The sequence below is a fragment of the Lemur catta genome, chromosome 12 (assembly GCF_020740605.2).
Source record: "Lemur catta isolate mLemCat1 chromosome 12, mLemCat1.pri, whole genome shotgun sequence".
Classification (NCBI taxonomy): domain Eukaryota; kingdom Metazoa; phylum Chordata; class Mammalia; order Primates; family Lemuridae; genus Lemur; species Lemur catta.
In genome coordinates, this window is record NC_059139.1 from 20,263,325 (window position 1) to 20,281,775 (window position 18,451).

Genomic DNA, 18,451 nt, shown 5'->3' on the forward strand with positions numbered 1-18,451 from the left:
TAGAGGCAATAGTTCAGTGGTTTTTGTGCCAGTAGCAGTTCCGTTGGAATTGAAGCTGCACTGTGTACAGGACTAGTTGTCAACACAGAATGGACGTGGAAAGCTGGTGAAGCAGCCTCAGTAATTCTGACGTGTGCTTGCAGGGGAAAAGAGGCACCATGAAATATTTACAGTGAGCCTGGCGGGGATCAGTGTATACAGAGGTTCAGTTCAGTAACGTAGGACGCAGAGAAAGCTTTAAGTGGCAAAAACGTACCTCGTTACTGTCAGAGAGGCAAAGTTTTGGAAGTGAATTTCTATTTCTTTTAGAAGCTCTAAGGAGCCTTCGCTGAATACCATTACTTTCTTAAAAAAAAAAAAAAATGATGTCAGTGTTTCCACAACTGTGCAGTGATGCAATGAAATATTGGGAATAGATGGCACCTACCCTCTTGTTGCTGACACTGTAACTGGGGAAACACCCTTCACTTGAAATCACCAGATTTTATTAGATTGCTGTTACCAAGTCCAGGCAAAGAAAATGATGAGCCTGTGTCGTCCTTGGCCCTCACTGCGTCAGATTCAGCCTCAGGGCCTCCCCCTGGTTTTTTTCAGACTCCTCAGTTAACCAGTTACAGACCTTCTGTGCTGGGGGGTTTCCCCATAGAGGCAATGAACCCCAAGGCCAGGGGTCTCCTTTATTTGCTCTGTATACAGGCCAGAGAGTTTCAAAGACTCAGGGGCAAGGATGTGAGAGAAAGGCAATTCTGATTGTGTGTGTGTTAATTTTTTTTCTTTCAGCAATTTATCCTTTCTAGAGACAAATATTATTCTCAGATATGTTTTTGAAAAGTAGACCAGTAGTATGCAGACCGGTTAACGAGTATTGGCCTTTCTCTCTGAGCCTAGTCCTCATTCCATTCTGTCTGGGGAAAATTTCCTTTTTGCACTGCACCCTTCAGACCAGGGCTTTGTTCAGAAACCCTTTATTTGGAGCCCTTTGTTTTCAAGGAGAATTTATTGGAGGTTGATTTTGGCAGGGAGGTTGATGTGTTGGGAGGGTGGTGGGAGAGAGAATGTGGGGTATGAGGGCCCATGTGTGCTCTTGTTGGTTGCAAACGCTCATAAAGTCTAAAGACTGAATCCATGGAAGGTAAACAATGGTTTGGGCTTTTTTTTAATAGTGGAATTTATTTTTTCATTTTGTTTTTTCTCCTAGACATTTTCTAGATTTAGAACACTGTGTTTACAAAATAAAAAGGCTTCATCATTAGTTCATCTTGAGCAGGGTGTTGGTGTCTGTGTTGGTGGCTTTGGCTGCCCTACCCCTGGCAGGCCAGGCTCCCTGGGTGTCATTCAGAGACAGCTGGCTGCATCCAAGGGTTGGCTTCTCCTCTCCAGTTGCAGTTGTGTGGAATGGGGTCACCCCTCCCGGGTAGAGTGCCTTTGTGTGCCCACAGTCAGGTGTAGAGGCCTGATTTCTGCTCCCACTGGGTCCCCGATTGCCTTTGAGCAAGAGGTGAATGAGTGTGCCTGTTCATCTCTGTGTTGCCTCATACCTGGGCCACCAGCTATCCCAGCCCAGCGAGAGAGGCCATGTGAGCAAGGTGTGGTAGTGTTATGCCTTTCTGGTCCCTCTGATGTCCTAATTCAGGTGCATCTATTTTTAGACTGGGCTTCCTCTGTTTTGTTTTTTTATTTTTATTTTTTTTTATCTAAATATGGAACGCTTCACGAATTTGCATGTCATCCTTGTGCAGGGGCCATGCTAATCCTCCGTGTATCGTTCCAATTTTAATATATGTGTTGCCAAAGTGAGCATGGCTTCCTCTGGTTTGAATGTCACTTTTGCAAGGCTGTGACCTTGCACGTGTCCAGTTGTTTTCTTTAAGAATCCCTGGGTGTTGACCAATTCTAACTCTTTGGAGGCCTTGAAATCTGCAAAGTGCTAATGCAGAAACCACCTGCCTAGCTCCTGAGCAAGAGCATTTCATTCAACTAGAGGTAAAACTTAGCGTTCCAGATGTCTGGGGAAGGAAGGGGACTACAGGATTGATGGGGGAAGATTACTTGAGGGTGACATAGAATAGAGGAGTGAGTCTTCTACCAACATCTGTCGGTATTTACTGAGGGACCCTGTGCTGTCTCCATGGCAGGCCCAGTTTGTGTGAGACTGTTTATAAGCTGCATAGCACTGTGTGCAATGGGGGAAGCACACGCTCACATGAGTGGCAGGAGGCTGGTGAAGGCACTGCCTCTTGAACAAGGGTGGGGATGCACGGCAGCTTGCCATGAAAGATGCAGGGAACTGGGTGGAGCTGGCAAGGAAGATGGGGTCGGTCAGTTGAAGGATTTGTTGGCCATGGTTAGGAGTTTGCATTGGATCCAGAAAACCCTGGTAGCCATAGGATTAGGACAATTATTGCATTTGACACTTGGCCAAGTAGAGAATATTGTAAACTTGTGGCCAAGGAAATAAAAAATAGGATCCCTTTCCACTGGAGGCTATATAAAAAGATAACAGAAATTCTGGGAGGGTTTCCCAAGAGTTCAGAGTAGAGGTGCCCACGAGGCTAAAGACAAGGCCATGGGGAACGGAGAGGCACTGAGCTGGGTGGGTGGAAGGACTCTGGCACATTCAGTTGGAAATGTCAACTCCCTACATGTAACATGGAACCAACTAGGGTGAGTACAAAGGGCTCCCAGGATTGGGAAGTTAAGATGAAGAAAGGACCATCTGGAAATGATTCACGGGCATCATTTTGGGTATTTTGGAATTCTTCCTTGAGGTATATTATAGTCAGAAAATGGAAAGGAAAGAAAAAGATGCCCATGGTTCTCCTGAGTTCTGACTCTCCCAGAGATAACCTTTCTTTTTAAATAGTATAGTTAATCATGCTAGTTTGTGCTTCTCCTCTGAATTTTAGGGTAGCTTTAGGAATGACACTTCTTTTTTTCTCCCATTTCTTCATCAATAAAGAAAAAAAAAAAAAAGGGCTGGGCGTGGTGGCTCACGCCTGTAATCCTAGCACTCTGGGAGGCGTAGGCAGGAGGATCACTTGAGGCCAGGAGTTCAAGATCAGCCTGAGTAGGAGTGAGACCTCATCTCTACTAAAAATAGAAATATTAACTGGGTATTGTGGCTCATGCCAGTAGTCCCAGCTACTCAGGAGGCTGAGGCAGGAGGATGGCTTCAGCCCAGGAGTTTGAGGTTGCTGTGAGCTGTGATGACGCCACTGCACTCTAGCCACAGAGCAAGACCCTGTCTCAAAAAAAAAAAAAAAAAAAAGACCTGGCTCGTCCCTAACCAGGAAATAATGCGCAAAATAAAAAAGGTGAATCTCGTGCCACTCCTAAGAAGAAAAGTGCCATTCTCTTCCAAGAGGAAGCCCCAGAACTGGTTGATGACACTTACCCGGAAAGATGACCAGGATGTTTTTCAGTGCAACTCCGAGTGGGTGTTTGGTGTATCTTCCGGGAAAATCCTGGGTGGCGTGTGGTTCCCTGCTTCCTTCTCTTGTCAGGTAACCAGTGGTCTGATTGAAGCTGGCAGCCCCCTTGGGAGCCACTGAGTGCTGACTGCTGAGTCTTTTAACACTGCCGTGCGCTGAGCGCTATGTTTTCGTTTCCCAGTTTCCCCTTTGTCACTTTCGATTAAGCCGGGAACTTTTGGAACCAGGACAAGCCATGTATAATTTGGTTAGGGATGTAAATAAGCCGAAACAGCACAGAGGAAACTGCAATGTGAAGAACAGAAGGGGAGCAAGTAGGTTTTACTTGAGACTCACTGTAACCACAGTCTGTGGCTAGCACTGAAATGATCTAAAACATTCCTATTTTAGCAAAAACTCTGCAAGTGCATTGCATGTTTTCAGATGAGGAAACTGAGGCTTAGGAATATTACTTATTATGCACATAGCTAGTGCGCCAGAAATGCTGCGCTTAACCCTTCGGTTGTCGCACAGAAGCTTGCGCATGCGCGCTGTCTCGCAAGCAGTTTTAGGTTCACAGCAAAATTGAGCAAAAGAGAGAGATTTCCCATATACCTCCTTTCCCCATACATGCACAGCCTCCACTGTTACCAGCATCCCCCACCACAGTGGTGTATTTGTTATAATTGATGCACGTACAGTGACGTTTCCTAATAACCCAAAGTCCATAGTTAACATTAGGGTTCACTGTTGGTGTTGTACATTCTGTGGGTTTGGAAAGAGATATAATGGACGTGTATCCATCAATAGTATCACACAGGATGGCTCCACTGCCCTAAGCATCTTCTGTGCTCTGCCTGTTCTTCCCTCCCTCCCCCCAACATCTGGCAACCACTGAGCTTTTTACTGTCTCCATAGTTTTGCCTTTTCCAGAATGTCGTAAAGTTGGAATCATACAGTATATAGCCCCTTCAGATGGACTTCTTTCAACTTAGTATTTATAATAATGCATTTAAGTTTCTTCCATGTCTTTTTTTTTATAAATTTTAAAATTTATTTATTTGGAGATGAGGTCTCACTGTGTTGCCCAGGCTGGTCTCCAACTCGTGGACTCAAGCGATCCTCCCACCTCAGCCTCCCAAGTAGCTGGGATGACAGGCACGCGCCACCACTCCCAGCTGCCTACTTGTCTTTGCATTACTTGATGGCTCATCTCTTTTTAGCACCGCGTATACCCTATTGTCTGCATGTGCCACAGTTTGTTTATCCATTCACTTACTAAAGGACATCTTGGTTGCTTCCAAGTTTGGGTGATTATGGATAAAACTGTAAACATCCACGCGCTCTCTTTCTTTTCACAAAGTATGCTGTCCCCTTAACAGGTCTCGTAGAGGACTCACTTACATCCTCCGCAACAAGGGGGACACTTTAAAAGCCTGGTGCCAGAGAGGAAAGAACTTAGGATTTGGAATCAGGCAGACCTGATTTGGTTGGGAATTTGAGTCCCAGCCCTCCTCCATCTATGATTTAAAATTCTCCGTGTTCTCTGCTGTCAGCCTGCGGTGCTCTGAAGCGGTTAGCCCTCTGTCGGCACTCGGAAACATGCGTGTGAACTGTGTACGGGTGGTTGTAGCTAAAATAGTCTTTGAAGCTCTTGAACCCAATTTATTTTCTTACTGAGTCTGATATTATTCTTGCTACTTAGATTAGGAAGGCCTTTCACAAACTTCCTTTCGTAGGTAGTGAAAATTTAAGCTTCAACTGGTCAATGCTGGGAGGACCACTCATTCTTGGTTAAGTACAAACCAAAGAGGCTCTACCTAGCGAGCCCACGTGCCTCTAAGGTACTAGGAGTTTCACACCTTGAGACTGTTCTTATAGCCAGAATTTGCACTGTTACAGACCAGCCAGGCACATTCTTGTGTCTTTTGTTTTTAAACTGTTTTAGATAAAGTTTAAGACCTGGAAGTCACCATTGCCTGATTCCCATGGGAAATCTCCTCCAATTATTTAGAGAAATTCTTCTTGTGGGAAAAAGAGGAAAACAAGTAACTGATTGTTTGGAGGCTCATAGAACGAAATTTCCATTTATGACCCAACTTCCTCACCAGTGTTTCCGAAAGCTGTGGTTTTGTGAGTCAAGTTCCTACCACTGCAGAACCATATGGGATTCCAAGAGGAGATTCTTCGTGGTAAAGACGAGAAATACCTTGCAAGTATAGCTCTGAGCCCAAACATGTCATTGAGAATAATGTGGTTTTTGATAGATTTCTTCCTCCAAGGGCCTGACTCCACCCTTCCCCACTTGAGTAAGAAAGACTCTAATAATGTTTAATCGTAATGGAGACTTGGGAAGCTTAGGGGCCTGGTTTTTTATTTTTTTAAGAGGGATTATTTTGAGATCTGGGAATTACACTCTGGATTACCCTGGATGCAGTAAACTTTTAAAACTCTGGGAACTAAACGTTGCTACTGTTAAGTTTACAGAAGAGCAGGAGGGGGAGACAGGGAGGGAAGTGGTTGACGAGCCCCAGAAACTTCTCTTAAAAACACTGAATTTCAGTTCACAGAAATTTCACCAGCCCTTCTAAAATGCACTGGCAGCCGAGTCGCGGTGGTGTGGAATATTTGTTGAATGTAGACTTTGTACAGGAGCCTTGGAGAAGCACAGCATCAGCAACTGCCCTGGGCCACTTGAGCACCTTGGCAAGGTCCAGACCCAAGATTCAAGCACATTCTCCTGTCGAATGGGAACAACATCTAGAACTGTCCCTGCTTCCCACCCATCTGACGTGCACGCCTCCACTGAGTGCAGTGTATGAGACGCACCACGCTCAGTGAAGTCATTCTGCGGCAAACATTCACATCACCATAAGTTTCTGAAAACCAAATGAATGGCAACACTTCCACTACTTGACAGTATCGGTATCAATGCAGTAAAAATAAAATATAAAGGACTGGAGCTTCCAAACTCTCCCCACAGTTTTTGTTTCCTTGGGTGGAGTCTTAGTGGAATTGTGACTGTGGCCTTTGTTCTGCTGTCCAGTTCATGCGCTCCAAGTAGCGTGGGCAGCAGTTTAACCCAAACCTGGCTGGCAGCAGTCCTTTCTGGAATGCCTGTTCAACACGCCTGCCACTTGGCATGTTCTGCTCACTCTGCGGCACCCAGTCAGGTGGGCTGAGCTAGAATACAATTGTCTCCAGGTGCAGCAACCGTGAGGAGTAGCTCGCTTTGCTTTTATCTGCGATGGGGAGAAGCTTGGAAGTGGGGCAGATGTCAAAGCCAAGCGACAGCCTTTAAGGCTTCCGGGAAGTCCTACTTTTTTCTGAAGTCGCTTCCAATTCTGTAGCCCAGGGTGACGCCTCCCTGTGGAAATCCTCGGGCCCTCACTGCCCGTATTAATCGCTTCACATTTCTCCTGTGTTGTTGTATTAGGGAGTCTTTTCCCACATACAGTTTCTCATCTGCCCAGCCAGTCTGCACAGCACATGTGCTTAGAGGAGACTCTTGTTAATTTATTTGTCTGATTCTGGTCCTGAGAGGTAGCTGATGTCATGGACACCAGCGGTATCGCACACTGAAGCTTCGGGGAAGTGTCTGTAGGAATGTTTACAAACACTGATATCTTAGAGCTCCCACGGCCTTCAGAGCCATTAGTGAGAATTCTCGGGCTGAAATTGGCTGGTGACATTGGCTCAGGAAGTTACTTGTTCCCCTGCCTAGTAGAAAGTGAGTTGCCACTGATTCTCAGAGCCTGTCCCTGGGGGTCCTCAGATCTGCAGCAGGATTCCTGGGAGTGAGTTCAAATGCTGTGGGGCTGGATTGAGTTTCCAAAACCAAAACTGTTTCCATTTCTATGAAAAAGGAAACTACCCCCAATTCAAAGGGGTGATTGGACTGACGGACAGGCTGGACTCCAAAGTGGGGCTGAGAGGTCATCTAGGGACTGAGATGATGACTGGCCTGGGGCAGGGAGGGGGGACCCGGGAGGCGCCCACGCCTTGAAGCCAGGGTGTGGGCTGGCCCAGCTTCCTCCGGGAGGATGTGTCAGAGGTGTGTTTAGTGACGTAAGTCATAAAGACCTTTTGCCCCTCTGAAGTTAGACCTTCCTCACCCAAAAGTGATTGGTCCTTTTCTCCACCTATGTCCGGAAGAAATATGTTTATTTTTTTGAATGGACTGACCCAATCCTCATTCATGGACTTCAATGCTGAAAAGTTGGCCCCTAAGAGACGTGTCCTTGCCCAGCACTCAGGTCCTTGGGGCACAGCGGTGTGCACTTCCTGTTCAGTTATACCCCCCTTCCATCACGAGGCCCTCCCTGCCTCCCTCCGTCTCACCAGGGTGGCTCCTTCCTGAAGAAAACGTCACCATTTCAACGTGCCTCCATTCACTGAGTGAGGAGACAAGATACGGGGACGAGAACATGTGAGGCGGAGAGAACAGGTCTCTGCCTCAGACATGGGCTCTGAGTGGGCGGAGCTGGGACTTCTCCGCACACACCAAAGCTTGGACCAAGAGTGCCCTGTACCAAAGGGAGCACAAGTCAGACGGCCAACGAGAATGCTTGAGAATATGTTGCAAAGTCCTCAAAGCGCTGGTCATTTATATTAATAAATTACACTATAAAAAGGTGGGGGTGGGAACTGTTTGATAAAGATTTGGACACACCAGTTAAAGGAAGAGCTAGCAAACAATGCTTCTCAAACTTGCCTGACCATGGAGAACTTCTTCCATAGAGCATCTCCCCACAATATAGAATGTGGTTTTAGAAAAACTAGATTAAGGTCATTAGAAAACTTATAAAGAAAAGAAAGTTCAAAATGACAGTGAAACTGTATTAAGGATCTGAGATGAAGAGAGTTTTGTCTTATTTTTCCATTTGTTTGGTAGAACTTAGAAGTATGCTGGGCTCTGAAGGGAAATATAAGAGGAAACTTTTCAATAAATATTGAGCTGGCACTTCCAGTGAAACAAGTGCCAGAGAGGAGAACAGCCTCCAACCTAGCCCAGAAGCCTGGTAGAAGCTGAAACCTACCTTGCTGCAGGATTCAGCTCAGTGTTTTTAGAATTTTTTTTTTTTTAAGACAGAGTCATGCTCTGTCACTCAGGCTAGAGTGCAGTGGCATCATCATAGCTCACTGTAACTTCAAGCTCCTGGACTCAAGCAATCCTCCTGCCTCAGCCTCCTGAGTAGCTGGGACTACAGGCGCATACCACCGTGCCCAACTAATTTTGCTATTTTTTGTAGAGACTAGGTCTCATTCTTGCTCAGGCTGGTTTCAAACTCCTAACCTCAAGCAGTCCTCCTGCCTCGGCCTCCCAAAGTGCTAGGATTACAGGCGTGAGCCAATACCCATTGCGCCTGGCCTGTGTTTGGAATTTTGAATCTGAATGCCTTGGAGCGGGCATGCCGGCTCCTGTCCCAGCATCTCCTGTTGCTTTTGTCTAACCTGTTTCTCTCCTATTTATTTAATTTTCTGCATCCTGTCAACATTTATGCTTGCAGACCCTAGAGCAGGAAGCAGTCACACTCATAATAAATATATTATAACCTTCTAAAACTCCATGAGACACATGCTGTAGATAATTCTTTGCTCATGGGGAGCTTTCTCACATTCAGATGTTTATCCGCATCTCTGGCCTCTACCACTAGATGCCAGTAGTAACATCCCCGCCCCTCCCAGTTGTGACAGCTGACAACACCTGCAGACATTGCTAAACGTCCCATGTGGGGAAGAGTCTTCCTGGTTGAGAATCACTGGTGTACGTGGAAGCACGTCTGTGTGTGGGTGTCACGATCTGAGCATTGGGGCTAGATCAAGAATAGTCTTAGACACCGTACAAAAGTGTTCAGGCTTGATCATTTGAGCTGTGAGAAACTTAGAGCATTTCAAGCAGATCTTATGTGTTTGCCGCTGGATACCTCTGTGTGCAGGATAGATGGGAGGGAGGGGTAGACAGCTGAGGAAGTGAGAACAGTTTGGAGTCAGGGCCCTAAAATCTGATTGCGGAGAGGGGGCAGGTGAGAGAGGAGTCCAGGATGACTCATTTGCGGTGACTGGGGGTTGGCATTAGTTGGAAGAGGAAACGCAGGAGGAGGAACCTGTTTGAGGGAGAGCGTAATAATGGGTTTTAGGACATGCTGAGTTTGAGGTGCCTGCAGGACACCCGGCCGGAGGTGGCCAGGAGGTCTGAGGCTGAGCTCAGAAGAGAGACTGAAGAGTTGGTGGCTCTTACTTGGTGGCTGTAGCTGTGGAAGTAGAGGGCCTAATCCAGGAAGCAGGAGACAGAGGGAGACAGGGAGAAGCTGGTGTCCCTCCAGATCCCGCCAACCGGCTGAGAAGAGCTGGTCAGAGAGCTGGAGGCAGCTCTGTCCACCAGAGGCTCACCATCTATTTGGGCGGTCTGACAGCTGAGAGACAGATCCACATACATTTAAGGACCCAAAAGCATAATGGCATCAGCAGACGCTGCCAGCGTTGAGTGAGGCGGAGAGGGTGTGAACTCCAGGAGCGCCTGATGGGAGGAGAGGCTTGGGCTTGCTGAGGGGGATTTCGAGCCCCGTGCGTCCGTGGCAGAAGTCGGGAGGGAGCTGCAGGCCAGGGCTCTTCCTGCTTGCACAACCTGCCCCATCGGCATCCACACTATCCTCTCCCATCAGGGAACGGGGAAACAACCCAAGCACCTTGTTTACTTTCGTAACTTTCTGTGAGTTATTTTTAACTGGGAGATGAGGAAAGGGGAGAAAGAAACTTCACTGCTTCCCGTTTTCAAGGGTCATTTATGAATTTTACCTTATGGCAAATGATGGTCTTTTCATTTTGTGACTTCAATAATAGGAAGTGTGACAGCCACAGAACTGGCCAATGGGAAATTATAAAGACAATCCAGGTTCCATTGGCTATTTAAAAAATATGCTTAATATAAAAGTTATCATTTTAGCCATTTATGTACGCGGTTCTGTGGCATGAAGTACATTCACACTGCTGTGCAGCCATCACCACCACCCATCTCCAGAGCTTTTTTCATCTTGCAAAGCTGAGACCCCATACCCATTAAACAAGAACTTCCTGTTCCTCCTCCTCGCAGCCCTTGGCAACCACCATTCTCCTTTCTGTTTCTGTGACTTGGACCACTCTAAGTACCTCGTATGAGTAAAGTCAGATAATATGTGTCCTTTTGTGACTTACTTCACTAAGCATTGTGTCTTTTCAAGATTCATCCATGTTGTAGTATGTGCCAGAATTTCCTTTTTATAGCCAAATAGTATTCCATTGTATATGTACACCACATTTTGTTCATCCATTCATTGATCAATGGACACTTGAGTTGCTGCCACCTCTTATCTATTGTGAATGGCGCTGCTATGAACATCGGAATACAAATATCCTTTTGGGCTCTGCTTTCAGTTCTTTGGGGTATATACTCAGGCTGTCCTTGGGCATTTGCCATATTGTTGATCCCCTTCTCTGCTGGGGTGTGCTAGGATCACTCCCTAGCTACTTGCCCTTCTAATGTTCCCTTTGCTACCCTTCTGCTTTTGCTCTTGGGAGAGTCTTGGGTGTGTCCCGAGTTTGGGCTTTGTGACCAGCTGCAGAGCCATTACTGAGCCCCTGCCTGGAGTCTTGTCTATGAAGACATGTGTCTTGTCTTGGTGCCGCCCTAGAATTTGCATGAGGAAGATCCATGTTCTAACCTTAGTACTTCCACTGATGTGCCCTGTGACCTTGGCAAGTTGCCTCATCTCCCTCTGGGCCTGTGTTTCCACATCCACACAATGAGAAGGTAGAATTAAGTGATCTTTAGGGTCCCTCCAGGTCATAGAGGGTGAGGGCATAGTGGTCTCCTAAGCCCAGGAACCAAAGTGGGCAAGAAGAAGGCAGACCTCAAGACTTCTACTGTGGGCAATTTTACTCATCTTCCTGGAACTCTTGGATGGTTAGGTGGTCTGTGTACTTGCTGACTTCTGGAACATGCTATGTGGCTAGTTTTGTGAGGACATGTAGCAGCAATTCTCTTTAAAGCAAAGCTATATCTTAGATATTATCCGCCCTTTGTTGAGAAAATGGGGCAAAGAGAGGTGGAATAACTGGTTTTACCATAGTTTTTGACAGATGTCACAAACTAATACTGGAGAGAATACTCTATAGGCAAATGCTACCTTGTTAGGACTGTACAGTTTGGTCATGGGCCAAGAAAATTTTAACCTTTTTTTTTTTTTTCCAACTTCTTAAAAAAAAATTTAAAGAGCATACTTCTTTCTTCTTAGTTTTAACTCTCCTGAACTAGGAAGGTGAGTCCCAGGAAATCGCCCACATGATCAACCTGGAGGCTTCAGGACTGCACATGAACACTTGGACTGGTCTGGGGTTCCCTGCTTGGGTTTGGAGACTAAGTACTAATCCTCCTGTCAACTCTCTGCCCTGTCAGTGAAATACCATGTATGCCAATGGCTTTGTGTCTTCCCTGTCTCATCTATAAAAGGTAGATCACCTTTTTTGTTTCTTTCCAAGGATATTGTGTTGGGCCCTTAGGATGACTAGAACCCATTTGGGCATGTGTGAAAATGCATAGCATTTTGTTTTTAGGAGACATTTTAACCATCTAATAACACAAAAACCACTAAAGCTTAAGTCCAGACACTAAGCCATCAATTTTTTTATATGTGGAAAATTTTTTTAAGTTTTCAAATTGAAGAATTTCCCATGGTGATTCTAACTGGTTATGACAATATGAAGATCATAGGAGGGAAATCCATATTGGTTAAATTCTATTCATAAAATAAATGAATAGACTAAAAAGACAAACAAAAATCCTAAAAGCTTAATAGTCCTCTGGGCTTTCTGGAAACATGATGTGAGAATGGCTGCAAATAAGCAGAAGATGTTCTCCCCTCTTTTGTTCCTCACAAGTGTAGCTGATAAAGGACTTTGTCAGTATTGTAATAACAGTATGTCATTCCCATCTAAATCGTGCATGTAAATTTTTATACCTCCTGCACAGACCAAAGGGTTTTCAAAACTTCTGTCCCTAGTTTTTGGATCGTGAAAGACACTTTTTGCTTCAACTCCAAAATAAGGCGAGTTTTATACATAGTAGAAGATATAAGTGTGTGTTAGTTTGGGGAAGCCTGTTTTTAAAAGTTCTATTTCCTGATAAAAATCTTAAAGAGAAAAATCAAATCATCTCTGTGGTTACTGATATTCTATCGGGATAAGTGCTCTGAAGGCTGACTGATAACTCCTGTTTTTGCTAGCACTGGTCTGCAGTGCACGATGGGAGCTTAGAAAAGCTGGATCAGAAAAGTTGCGGATTTGGTGTCATCATGACAAGTAGCTTTTATTTACCAACAAATTTCATTACAAAACAGTTTGACTCTTGATTTTTATACCCATTTGAATGCAATTTAAAAAATCCCTGACCCTTTAATAAATATAAAACATCCTTAATTCATTGTGAAGTTGTTAGGTCACTAGGTGGAAAGTTCCTTGACTGATCATCCTGGCTTCACATTTTTAGTACATCTGAGATATACACATTTTGATATATTTTTGGTTGTCTCCTGCCTGAAATCCTGAGCCCACCTCAGCAGCCTGCAGTCTGTAAGGAAGCTGTTGCCCCTCCATGGCCCGGGAGTGTGCGCTTTGCTGATGGAAGAGCTGATCTGCAGATACCTGCCGGAGGAAGCCACGCATGGCTTCTGCCAGGATCTGACTTCCCCCATCCTCCTGGAAAAGTAAAGCCGTTTTTAGCAGCCGGGTTCCAGTACACTGGCAGAGCAAGGGTTGGCTCATTCTCTTACACACACAGTTTAGCTGGATGCACTCATAAATGAAAAATGATCTGAGTGCTGAGGGTGGGTGGGGCCCTGGAGCTCAGGAGGTGAAGCCGGGAGGAGAGAGAGAGAGAATCTGTCCTCCGCTCGGCAGAGCATGGGGAGCTGGCAGGAAGTCGGAGCACGCACTGGCGCAGCTCGAGTTTTTGTTGATAGTTAATAACCCAGGACTTTGAAGACCTGAATGGAGAAGGGAAATGAAGCACAGCGAACTTTGGAGTCTGGCCTGTGCGAGCGGCTGCTGAGGCCCAGCAGAGAACACTCCCCTGATCGGCTCATGAAGCAGGTAGGGGGAGACCTGAGCGCCGAAGGGAATCGCGTTTTCTCTCTGAACCCAGCTTACAGGTCTCCCAAAGGTTTATTTAAAAAAAAAAAAAAAAGCATATGAGAAATGAGCAGATAATAGTAACATAAAGAAACCGACTTAGCCTGCATTGTGCTGATATCTTCTCAATTAAGAATTTTTATCAGTTACTAGTTGAATGACCAAATGATAGTTTTTATTGTGAGGGTGGCTTAAAAAAAAAAGTCACACAAAATCATGCAGCATTTAAGTTAAAACCAACTTAAAAATTGGCAGATGCTAAAAGAACTCCAGACACCCTGTTTTAGAATACTTTGAGGAAAGTCAGGCAGAAACGGATTTGCAGGCTTGACCGTTGCTGTGTTTCCCTATTTCGGAGCCAACAAGGTGCTCACTAATTTTTGCTGGCTTTTGTAAGAAAGGAGGTGGCTGTGGAACAGCTGTGAAATATCCAGAAATTGACTGGGATCCAGAGCGAAGCCTGAATGCACTAATGTTTTCTCCATTAAGGCGGCTGCCTCTGCTCGGCGTCTCAGTCAGGGAATTGGAAAGTAGTGTGAAAGTGAAGTGTGAATCCTGAATATTTGTCATGGAGTTGGGGGGAGTGCCGAGGGTTGGAAATTGTCACAGTGACGTTTCGCGCTCAGAAGTAGAAAGTAAATGGGTGGGACCACGGGCTGCAGCCACACGTGAGGCTAATTTAAAAACTGATTTGTGCTTCCCATGATTGTAGCTGAATCTCAGAGCATTCTTTTCTGTTTTCAAGGCTTGGGGCTTGTGAAAAGAGAAGCAGAACAGAATAGAGACCATCTCAAGCCCGGGTTTCTCAATCACTTCCAGGCCCTGTCTCTCATGGGCACAGGGATGATGTGACGTGGGGTGCCCCGAATGAAGTGGGCAGAGTGTGCTGGAATTGGGCTGACATGGGGTGGATCAGAAATGGACTGTGTGGTCAGTCTGAGAGGGGGAATGTCAGAGGTAGGTAGGGAACTTTGTTTCAGTAGAATTTTCCAGCCTAAATGCTGGAGCTCTTTGAGTTGAGCTTTGGGGAATGCCCTGTTAGCCACAGGGGCGTGTCTGAGAAGACAGATGTGGGAGCTGCTTCTGGTAATGCGTACTGGCTGGCTGTCATCCTCACGCTATGGTGGCCAGGTTTTGTGGCTTTGCACTTTAGTCCTAAAGGGCTGGGGGTTGGCTGTGTTCAGGCAAGCAAGCCACCTTATTGCTAGTCTCTGATTTCTCAGCATTCCACAGGAGCCTTCCAGGGGAGCAGGGACAGCGCCTCCTGTGGTCTTTCAGGGAACCTCCCATCCCCACTCTACCTTCCCCACCCCGACTCAGGCTCTTTCTTGCCTGCTCTCCACGTGTTGGGGTCCCCTTTGTCTCTTATCCTTCAGGCTGGTCTGTCCCAGGTGCTCTCTGCAATGAATTAAGCTAAGCTGGGGGACAGGCTCCTTCCCAGGGTCCATTCTGGAGGCAGTCAGGGGTCAGCAAACTGTGGCCCACGGGCCAAATCCACCTTGCCCTGGCGTGTTCGTATGGCCCTGGAGCTAAGAATGTGTTTCATGTTTTAAAGGGCTGAAGAAACAAACAAAGAAGATTAAAGGACAGAGACACATGTGACCCACAAACCCTAAAGTATTTTCTATCTGATCCTTTGGGAAGAACGTTTGCTGGCCCACCCGTTGATTTTTAATATCATTCGTGAGCAGCGTGAACAGTGGGTTGATGCAGCTCATTAAATCCTTTACAGTTTGAATGGGCTGTTGTTTGGGAAACTGATTTTAGTTTCTTAGTTTTCTTTTTGGTTTCTTAAATGACACTGTTGCCTCCAGAAGGGTAGATTCAGGAGTAAGGAAGTGGAAGAATATCTGCAGGGTCTCAATAATGTTAAAGAAATATCAGATGAACTATGAGCCTATGGTTGAATTTTCACCCCCTCCCCTGGTTTGTGAACCCGCTGGTGAAGACATTTGCAACACCAGCCACGTGTTGACTGGGCCCTACTGAAAGGACCCAGTGGGGACCAAAACTCTGCTAACTTACCCAAAGCACTCACTTCCTCTTTTCTCTTCATTTGCGGACTGAATGCTGGCTAGACTTCCACAATCTGAAAGTGTTTGGTGCTGCCACTTTGAAAAAGAGATATTATTTGTAATAATAAAAAAAAGATAGAAAGTTTGCCGGATACCATGTTTTCTCATACATAGAACAATGTTTCTTTATTGCTAAGAAAGCTTACTCTAGGCCCGCCAGTCTCACCCCTGAACATGCAGTTCTCCTCTACCCAGCACAATATTTCATTGTTAGTGTCACTTCTAATAAAGGAAGAGGAAAATCTGGTGACCTTGTTCAGGTTTAACTTGTGTCAAAACTGCAGGCCTAGCTATTGAGCTGACTTCTGTAAGTAGCTTTTTGTCCATTGCAGAAACACAGGAAAGCTTCTTGCAGGAGATTGTAGTTTACTAAGGAAAATAAAATGGCTGGTATAACATTTTTTTCTCTAGGACATTTCAACCATCTATCCTCCTGTGTTTGGAAATTGAATGCTGTCAGTAGAGAAGAATGGGGGTGGGGCCTAGTTTGACAAATGAAAACAAGTGAGGAAGGATGAAAATATGAAGAGTATGGCTTCCCATGGGAGGCAGAGCCTGGAAAACAAGATGGCGTCTGTACACGTGACAGGTCAGGTTGTCAAAACTTGGGAGGGTGGGTCCTTTAATCTACCATGGGAGCTTTGTATTTAGAAAAGGGGTTGGCTCTGAATTTAGAGATTAAGCAACCTGCTGTTCCTGTATGCACTAGAGTTTCAGACACAGTCAGAAACCTGATTTGCGTAATTGCTGAAACTCAACTGGAAGCCAACCAGACTCCTCAGGCAAGGGGCAGTGAGGAATCACAGCACGTGAGGGAATTTATCAAGCTTGCCCAAGAGGGAGTGGTACTGTGTGGCCAGATTCAATGGGGCGGGCTCCGGGGTGAAGGGTCAGCTTTGGGTTCCCAGAAGGCCATGATTGGAGGCTGAGTAACCTCTTCCTGTGCATGAGTTGGCACTACGTGTCAGAATTCTAAAACTACCTGGTATCTCAAGGTAGCAGGAGGGACCTTTTCACTTCTGAGCCATACAACCAAGCTTGCCCAGAAAGAGGCAGAAACCACCAGGCAAAGTCCAGTCACTAAAATGGCATACAAGGCAAGAACAGCCCTCAATGGGCCAGCTCCTTCATACAGTGTTGGTGGGGCTGAGTGTTCAAAGCTGGAGCATCTGCCCCATCCTGGCTATCGAAACAGAGCCAGAATCTGACATCTGTTTATCAGCTTCTTCCTAATGGTGAATAGGATAAAAGACTGAGCTAGATGTGGGCATATATCTACAAAAGTGTGTAAACCTAGAGAAGAGCAAACAGCGGTTATTCTGAATTAGAGAAAACTTGCACAGTGGCCAGCAGGGGATTCTTTGTGTGGCTTTGTGTTTATATATATGTTGTGTCTCTTGTAAGAACTTGGTAAGCATACTCTCTCACTTCCAAACATGATTGCTATACATTTCCTGAGTGGGTTCCAGGGATGTAGCCCAAAATTCCTCATACTGTGGAGGTCCTGACTGGAGCTCTGCCTTCTCCTTAGTGACCAGGAAACACAATGACAGCATCTTCCCTCCATTGACATGGCACTGGCTGCATGTGGCAGAGGAGGAGGCAGAGTGTATTCCACTTTGAGCTCTTCTGTTGGCTTTGCCATCCCCTGCCAGCCCATCTGCTGCAAGTCGCCTTCGTTTGTTAAATCCAGGTGTGCGTGGGCATGCAGCCACGCTGGGACTCCACAGATGGCCTCGGTAGGGCATGTCGTGAACTCCCAGTCTCAGCTTAGATACAAGGTCCATGTGCCATGAGTCAGGCCATGGCAGCCATGTACCTGGGACTCTAGATCTGCCTTTTCTTTCATGGTCTCTCCCTGAAGAATCAATCCAACTATATTTTGCATGCACCAGAGGAATGTAGCACTTGGACCAAAAGTGACTTTTTTGGTAAAAGAGAAGGATCAGCCCATAGTCTATATTTTTGGTAATTTCAGGGTTTGGAGGCTATCAGGTGGGCTTAAAGTGAGATATGCTGGGATCATCTCTTTGTCTTTCTAGTTTCAACACTGATTTTCTTTCCAAATTAGCAGATGGAAACCAAGTTGGAAATTGGCAGAGTAAGATAAGTCTGAGGGAGGCACAAAGTGGCCCTTGAGAATGAATTTGGTAAAAAGCCTCTGTTTCTGTGAGATTCCTCAGACTATGGAGGGGGCAGAACATGGGTGCAGGTTATGCCCTTTAAATGGTAGACAAAGTGGTCTTCTGTTTATTGTGTCCCAAGACTTGCCCTTTTTAACAAAACTCGTACATTCTTACAAACTCTCCTCCCCACCTGCACCTCCCAAAAAGTAGTTCTGCAGTGAACAATTTAGAATTCATTCTACACAAATGGAAGCCCTTGCACCATGAGGTGAGTGAGAGGCAATTCAGAGGTAGCATCGTTGACCCCCATCTGAAAAGCGTGAATCCCAGAATTCATCATGGTGCCCTCAGTGGACTAGCAATCCTTTACTCTTGCCTTTTGCTCTCATTTCTGCCCCTTTGGCAAAAGTGTTTGTTTTCTCCTGCTGGCTGGCTCCATCAGCAAGGGAGGGTCTGTCTTCCAAGGAACCCTGTCTTTGACTTACCAAATTCCACCTTTGCTGTCAACTTGCAACACTTTGACTTAAGTTCCCAGATGACAACTGCCTGTGGGGTAGAGGGTTGACTTTTGGCAGTAAGCTGCTGGCTTTGGAAAACATCACAGGTATTTTATTGTACCAGATGTAAGATAGTTTTGGCAGGGGAGCAATAAAGACCTGGAGGGGAAACAGAAAAT

At 45.8% G+C, this 18,451-nt stretch overlaps 1 protein-coding gene and 1 non-coding gene across 2 annotated transcripts in view; one reads left to right on the forward strand and one right to left on the reverse strand.

The window, feature by feature from the left end:
• Positions 1-18,451, forward strand: part of LOC123648488 (PDZ domain-containing protein 2-like) — a 190,788-nt gene that overhangs the window by 40,729 nt on the left and 131,608 nt on the right. The gene's annotated exons all lie outside the window — the stretch shown is intronic.
• LOC123648696 lies at positions 1,695-1,801 on the reverse strand. The gene has a single exon (XR_006738722.1). It is a non-coding gene; the product is annotated as a U6 spliceosomal RNA (small nuclear RNA).